Genomic DNA, 6,269 nt, shown 5'->3' with positions numbered 1-6,269 from the left:
TTTTTATTATTTTGTAAATTTTTTTTCTTTTTTTATTTTCTATTTTTTTTCTTTTGTCTTTTCATTTCTTTTCAATTCTCTTAGTCCCCTTCCTTGAATTCTATCTGCTTACTCTCATTCTCTTTAGTGACTTCTTCCCTTCCCTTCTAATACCTTTCCTCCCAAGCATCAAATAAATTTATAGGAGTAAATGGTAACTCACCAGTCAAACAGAACAAGAAGTAACATGAGCAGCATGAAAAAGCAAGGAAGAAAAGGAGTACAAACAATGCAGGACAGCCTAAACATTCAGGAGGACCTAGAGGCATCAGAAAAATGGTCAAATAAAGAACTCAAGGAATACCTTAGACAGATGGAATGGAATCTTAAAGAGGATACGAGACAGCAAATTCAAACAGTGAAAGAACACATTGAAAATGAATTACATAAACAGATAAAAGAAGTTAAGCATCTTTATCAGGAGATAGAGATTATTAAAAAAAATCAAACAATAATTCTAGAAATGAAGGAAACTATAAACCAAATTAAAACCTCAAATGAGAGTATCACTAACAGAGTGGAGCAAGTAGAAGCCAGAACGTCAGATAATGAAGACAAAATATATTATCTTGAAAAGAGTCTAGCCAACTCAGAAAGGCTGGTAAAAAATCACAAGAAAAACATCCAGGAGATATGGGATAACATAAAAAAACCAAACTTAGGAGTCATCAGGATAGAGGAAGGTATAGAGGTTCAAACCAAGGGAATGAACAACCTGCAGAATGAAATAATTATAGAAAACTTTCCAGAAATAAAAAAGGAAATGGATATACAAATTGTAGATGTATACAGGACACCGAGCATACAAAATCACAGTAGACCAACACCAAGACACATTGTTATGAAGATATCCAATATATGGAACAAAGAGAAAATATTAAAAGCTACAAGAGAAAGGAGGCAGATTACATTCAGGGGTAAACCAATAAGATTAACAACGGATTTTTCATCACAGACGCTGAAAGCGAGAAGATCCTGGAACAACGTATTTCAAACACTGAAAGACAATGGATGCCAACCAAAAATTCTGTATCCAGCAAAATTAAGCTTCAGGTATGACAACGAAATAAAAATCTTTCATGATAAACAAAAGTTAAAAGAATTTGCAGCCAGAAAACCAGCATTGCAAAGCATCTTGAGCAAAACACTACACGAGGAAGAAATGAAAAACAATAACCAAAACCATCAGTGGGAAGTGCCTCAGTAAAGACAGAGGGCCAGGGGAAAGCTAATCATGGAGAAACAAACTAAATTAAAAAAAAAGATAAATAATCAAACATGGATGGAAGTACAAACCATATATCAATAGTAACTCTAAACGTTAATGGCTTAAACTCTCCAATAAAGCGACATAGGCTGGTAACATGGATTTAAAAAAAAACAAATCCAACAATATGCTGCCTCCAGGAGACACATCTGATTGGAAAAGACATGCACAGGCTGAAGGTGAAAGGTTGGGAAAAAAATATACCCCGCACATGGTCCTTGTAAGCAAGCAGGGGTGGCCATCCTCATATCGAATAAAATCGACTTCAAGACTAAGTTAATCAAAAGGGATAAGGAAGGACATTATATACTGTTAAAAGGAACCATTCACCAACAAGACATAACAATTATCAATATTTATGCACCAAATAATGGTGCTGCAATGTTCATAAAACAAATTCTCCTCAAGTTCAAGAATCAAATAGACCACAACACAATAATTATGGGTGACTTCAACACACCTCTCTCACCATTGGACAGATCCTCCAAACAAAAGTTGAATAAAGAAACTATAGAACGCAATATCACAATCAATAACCTAGACTTAACTGACATATATAGAATATCAACCATCATCAAGTGGATATACTTTTTTCTCAGCAGCACATGGATCCTTCTCAAAAATAGACCATATATTATGCCATAGGGCAACCCTCAGTAAATATAAAGGGGTGGAGATAATACCATGCATCTTATCTGATCATAATGGAATGAAACTGGAAATCAATGATAAAAGAAGGAAGGAAAAATCCTTCATCACATGGAAAATGAACAATATGTTACAAATGGGCCAAGGACCTGAACAGACACTTCTCAGAGGAGGACATACAATCAATCAACAAGTACATGAAAAAATGCTCACCATCTCTAGCAGTCAGAGAAATGCAAATCAAAACCACCCTAAGATACCATCTCACTCCAGTAAGATTGGCAGCCATTATGAAGTCAAACAACAACAAGTGCTGGCGAGGATGTGGGGAAAAGGGTACTCTTGTACATTGCTGGTGGGACTGCCAATTGGTGTGGCCAATTTGGAAAGTAGTATGGAGATTCCTGGGAAAGCTGGGAATGGAACCACCATTTGACCCAGCTATTGCCCTTCTCAGACTATTCCCTGAAGACCTTAAAAGAGCGTACTACAGAGATACTGCCACATCGATGTTCATAGCATCACAATTCACAATTGCTAGACTGTGGAACCAACCCAGATGCCCTTCAATAGATGAATGGATAAAAAAAAATGTGGCATTTATACACAATGGAGTATTACTCTGCATTAAAAAATGACAAAATCATGGAATTTGCAGGGAAATGGATGGCACCAGAGCAGATTATGCTAAGTGAAGCTAGCCAATCCCTAAAAAACAAATGCCAAATATCTTCTTTGATATAATGAGAGCAACTAAGAACAGAACAGGGAGGAAGAGCTAGAGGAAAAGATTAACATTAAACAGAGACATGAGGTGGGAGGGAAATGGAGAGAAAAGGGAAATTGCATGGAAATGGAAGGAGACCCTCATTGTTATACAAAATTACATATAAGAGGTTGTGAGGGGAATGGGAAAAAAAACAAGGAGGGAAATGAATTACAGTAGATGGGGTAGAGAGAGAAGATGGGAGGGGAGGGGAGGGGGATAGTAGAGGATAGGAAAGGCAGCAGAATACAACAGTTACTAATAGGGCATTATGTAAAAATGTGGATGTGTAACTGATGTGATTCTGCAATCTGTATTTGGAGTAAAAATGGGAGTTCATAACCCACTTGAATCTAATATATGAAGTATGATATGTCAAGAGCTTTGTAATGTTTTGAACACCAATTAAAAAAAACAAAAACCTATTTGAAGCAATATATCAGTTATATCCCTGCCTTATAAAAAAAAAGAAGAAGAAAACTGGAAAACTTCAGTGAAAGACATTCAACAATGTGTAGATAAGGAATATCAAGAGCTTGATTGAAGAATATTACAATTGTAAAGATAACAGATTTTGCCAAATTTAATTCATAAATGTATTGCAATTACAACCAAGATAGCAACAGTATTTTTTTGTTGTTGCTTTTGTTCTTTTGTAACTTTATGAAACTATTCTAGAGATTAGATAGAAAAATAAATAAGCAATATTGATCAAGAATGTTTTGGGGGAAAGAAGTGGCACCACCTGGGAGCAAGGGGTAAGAGGGCACTTGTCTGTTAAAGCTCCACTGGTTTCAACAGGAAGAGATATATGTTATGCCCAGATGCTGACATCCTGAAAGACCAAAGTCTAAAATTCCCTGAAGATCAAATTCCCAACCATCATAATCCTGAAAATTTTAAATCCTGAAAGCTTAAATCCTAAGAACTGTGTTTCTCATAGGAGTAAAAGCTACGTCATATGTAGAAAGTTGAACTCTTGGGAAGGGATTAGTGTGCTTTTAGTTGTATGTAGGGTAGTTGCCAAATTATCCCATTGTGACTACACCTGCCCCTTCATGCATAGTGCCACATTTACAGAATCCAAAGAATCTAACAAGTTCAGAGACCTGCTTAACCATAGACTTTGCTCAGCCAGAGTTGCCACCACTGCTACAAAACACATTAAGCGGTAAAGGGTTTGGAATTATGAATTAGACTCTTGAAGAGGATACACATATGTAATTCATGCCCTTGCTGAATTCCAAATTTCTAGAACTTATACTCTCATTTGGGTAGTGATGACTGGAAAAATCAAAACATTGAATAAATATTTATTTGAAGTTTGATGGACTTGAAAGAAGAAAATGGAATTCATTTGAAACCCCTAAACATAATGACAGATGTGAAATTAAGTATGACCAAGGTTACTAAAAGTAAATTTTAAGAAGTTTCCAATAACGTTTGCTTTTCCCATTCAGCCCTGTGCATTCAGCAGAAAATTTAGATGAGTGTAGTGGCCACACAATACAAAAACACTAAATGCTTCAGCTGAACAGTGCAGCATTTGTTTGCATTGGCATTCCTTCCAGCTGATGAAATTCTAGGAGTTTTAATGAATGAAAGCTGCCTTTGCCAGGAGAAACCAGTGAAGTTACTGACTGGTTTAAAACTTATGTGCACCATAGGATTAGAACATACTTTTTGGGTTGCTGGGTTTTGTTGTTGTTGTTGTTGTTTAGTTTCTTCCTTTCTTTGGGTGTTGCTGTTGGATATCAGTATTGTTTCCACCAAATTTGTGGTTTGTACGTGCATATGGGCAGAATGGATTTCTGTGTGCCCCAAACAACACAGAAGCACAGCACAGAAGATGGAAAACTTTAATAGGAAATACTCATGTTGGTGTATATTGAACCATAGAAGAATTTCAAAAAGAGTAGATCCATGTAGAAAATGTATGTGAATGTGTTCTCTGAGGAGAACCATGCCTTGAAAGGAAGGAAAGCAGCTATTCATCATGATGAAAGACTTCAAAATATAGTCAATCTTTGTGAAGGTCAGTCACCGTCACCTCTATACAATTGCCTGTCATCTCTCCCTGTAATACACTGGGACATCTGTCATTTCCCCCCCCACCACTATTTTCAGTTGTCAGGATTATTTTATACAATTTGCTATGCTGTGTATTTTATCTTTGCAGTATTTCTGATACTGGAAATATAAATTGTGCAGACTTTTAGAGATTTTCAGTTTATTTTGTACATTTTATTGCAAATTTAACTCCTCAAAGTCCACTGTCATGTCTTTGATTGTGTGTGTAAAAACACTGAAACTTTCCTAATAAATGAAGAGATATCCTTTTTGTACATCTTCATCTGTGAAAGGTAAAATTTCTCAAGAATTTCTCTCTTTGAGCTACTGCATTTATGATGGTGACCCACGGATGTTTATAATAGCTCACATCAAAAGATGAAAACCTACCTTTATAAATGTAAATAGATTTTAAAGAATTTAAAAAGTTATTTTTCCAGAATTATGTTTTTGGAATTTTGATATTTCTGAATTTTAGATCTTAGACATTACAAATTTTGATCTTCCAGGATTTCAACTTTCAGAATTATTGTACTTGGGATTGTGACTTTCAAGATCATGGCCCAAATGCTCAAAAACTTACCAAACAATTAGAAAAATAGAGTCAATTCTTATCTAATTCTTAAGCTAAATTCAATTTTATATAGACTGAATATTTACAGGTCAACTAATGAAACATAAAAATGTAAAGTGAGTGTAACAAACATTTTTAAATGTTGGAGGTGGAGAGGTTATGAAAATGAAGGGACAAAATGTTCAAATACTAAAGAATGTATAAGTGGGAGCATAACAAACTTTTTACAATGACAGAGCAAACAATCTCACAAAAAAATGAAATAAGAAAAAAATCAGGAAATAGGAAATCTGTATTCCATTGACAATAAGACACACTCATGAAATCACAAATATTGCTAAGGGGAAAAAGCAGTTCATAATTACATTTTTGTGTGTATGAGAAATGTATGTGTGTAGAAGACAGCAAACACAGGGATAGACAGCAAACTACTAATGGGATTCTCACCAGATTATGGGGTTTGGGGTGAGTTTTAACTTTCCATTTTGTATATTTTATATCTATTTTATAGATTTATATTTTACCTAAATATAATATCTTATATATAATATACTATATATAATACATATAATATGCAATACTACATATATAGTATATGTAATATATCATATATAATATATAGTCTACATAATATATGTAATGTGCCATTTATAATATACAGTATATGTTATATTATATGCTGTATAATACATAGTACATGTAACATTACATATATAGTATATGTGATATAATATGTAGTATGTGTGATGTGCTATATGCAATATATATTATATGTAATATTGCATACAGAGCATGTGTGCCATATCATATATAATATGTAGCATATATAATATGTTATGTATATGTGGTATGTGTAATATTGCATATAGAGTATATGTAACATATTATCTAATATATAGCATATA

Source organism: Ictidomys tridecemlineatus, chromosome X (genome assembly GCF_052094955.1).
Source record: "Ictidomys tridecemlineatus isolate mIctTri1 chromosome X, mIctTri1.hap1, whole genome shotgun sequence".
In the NCBI taxonomy this organism is placed as follows: domain Eukaryota; kingdom Metazoa; phylum Chordata; class Mammalia; order Rodentia; family Sciuridae; genus Ictidomys; species Ictidomys tridecemlineatus.
This window is presented reverse-complemented; position numbering follows the sequence as displayed.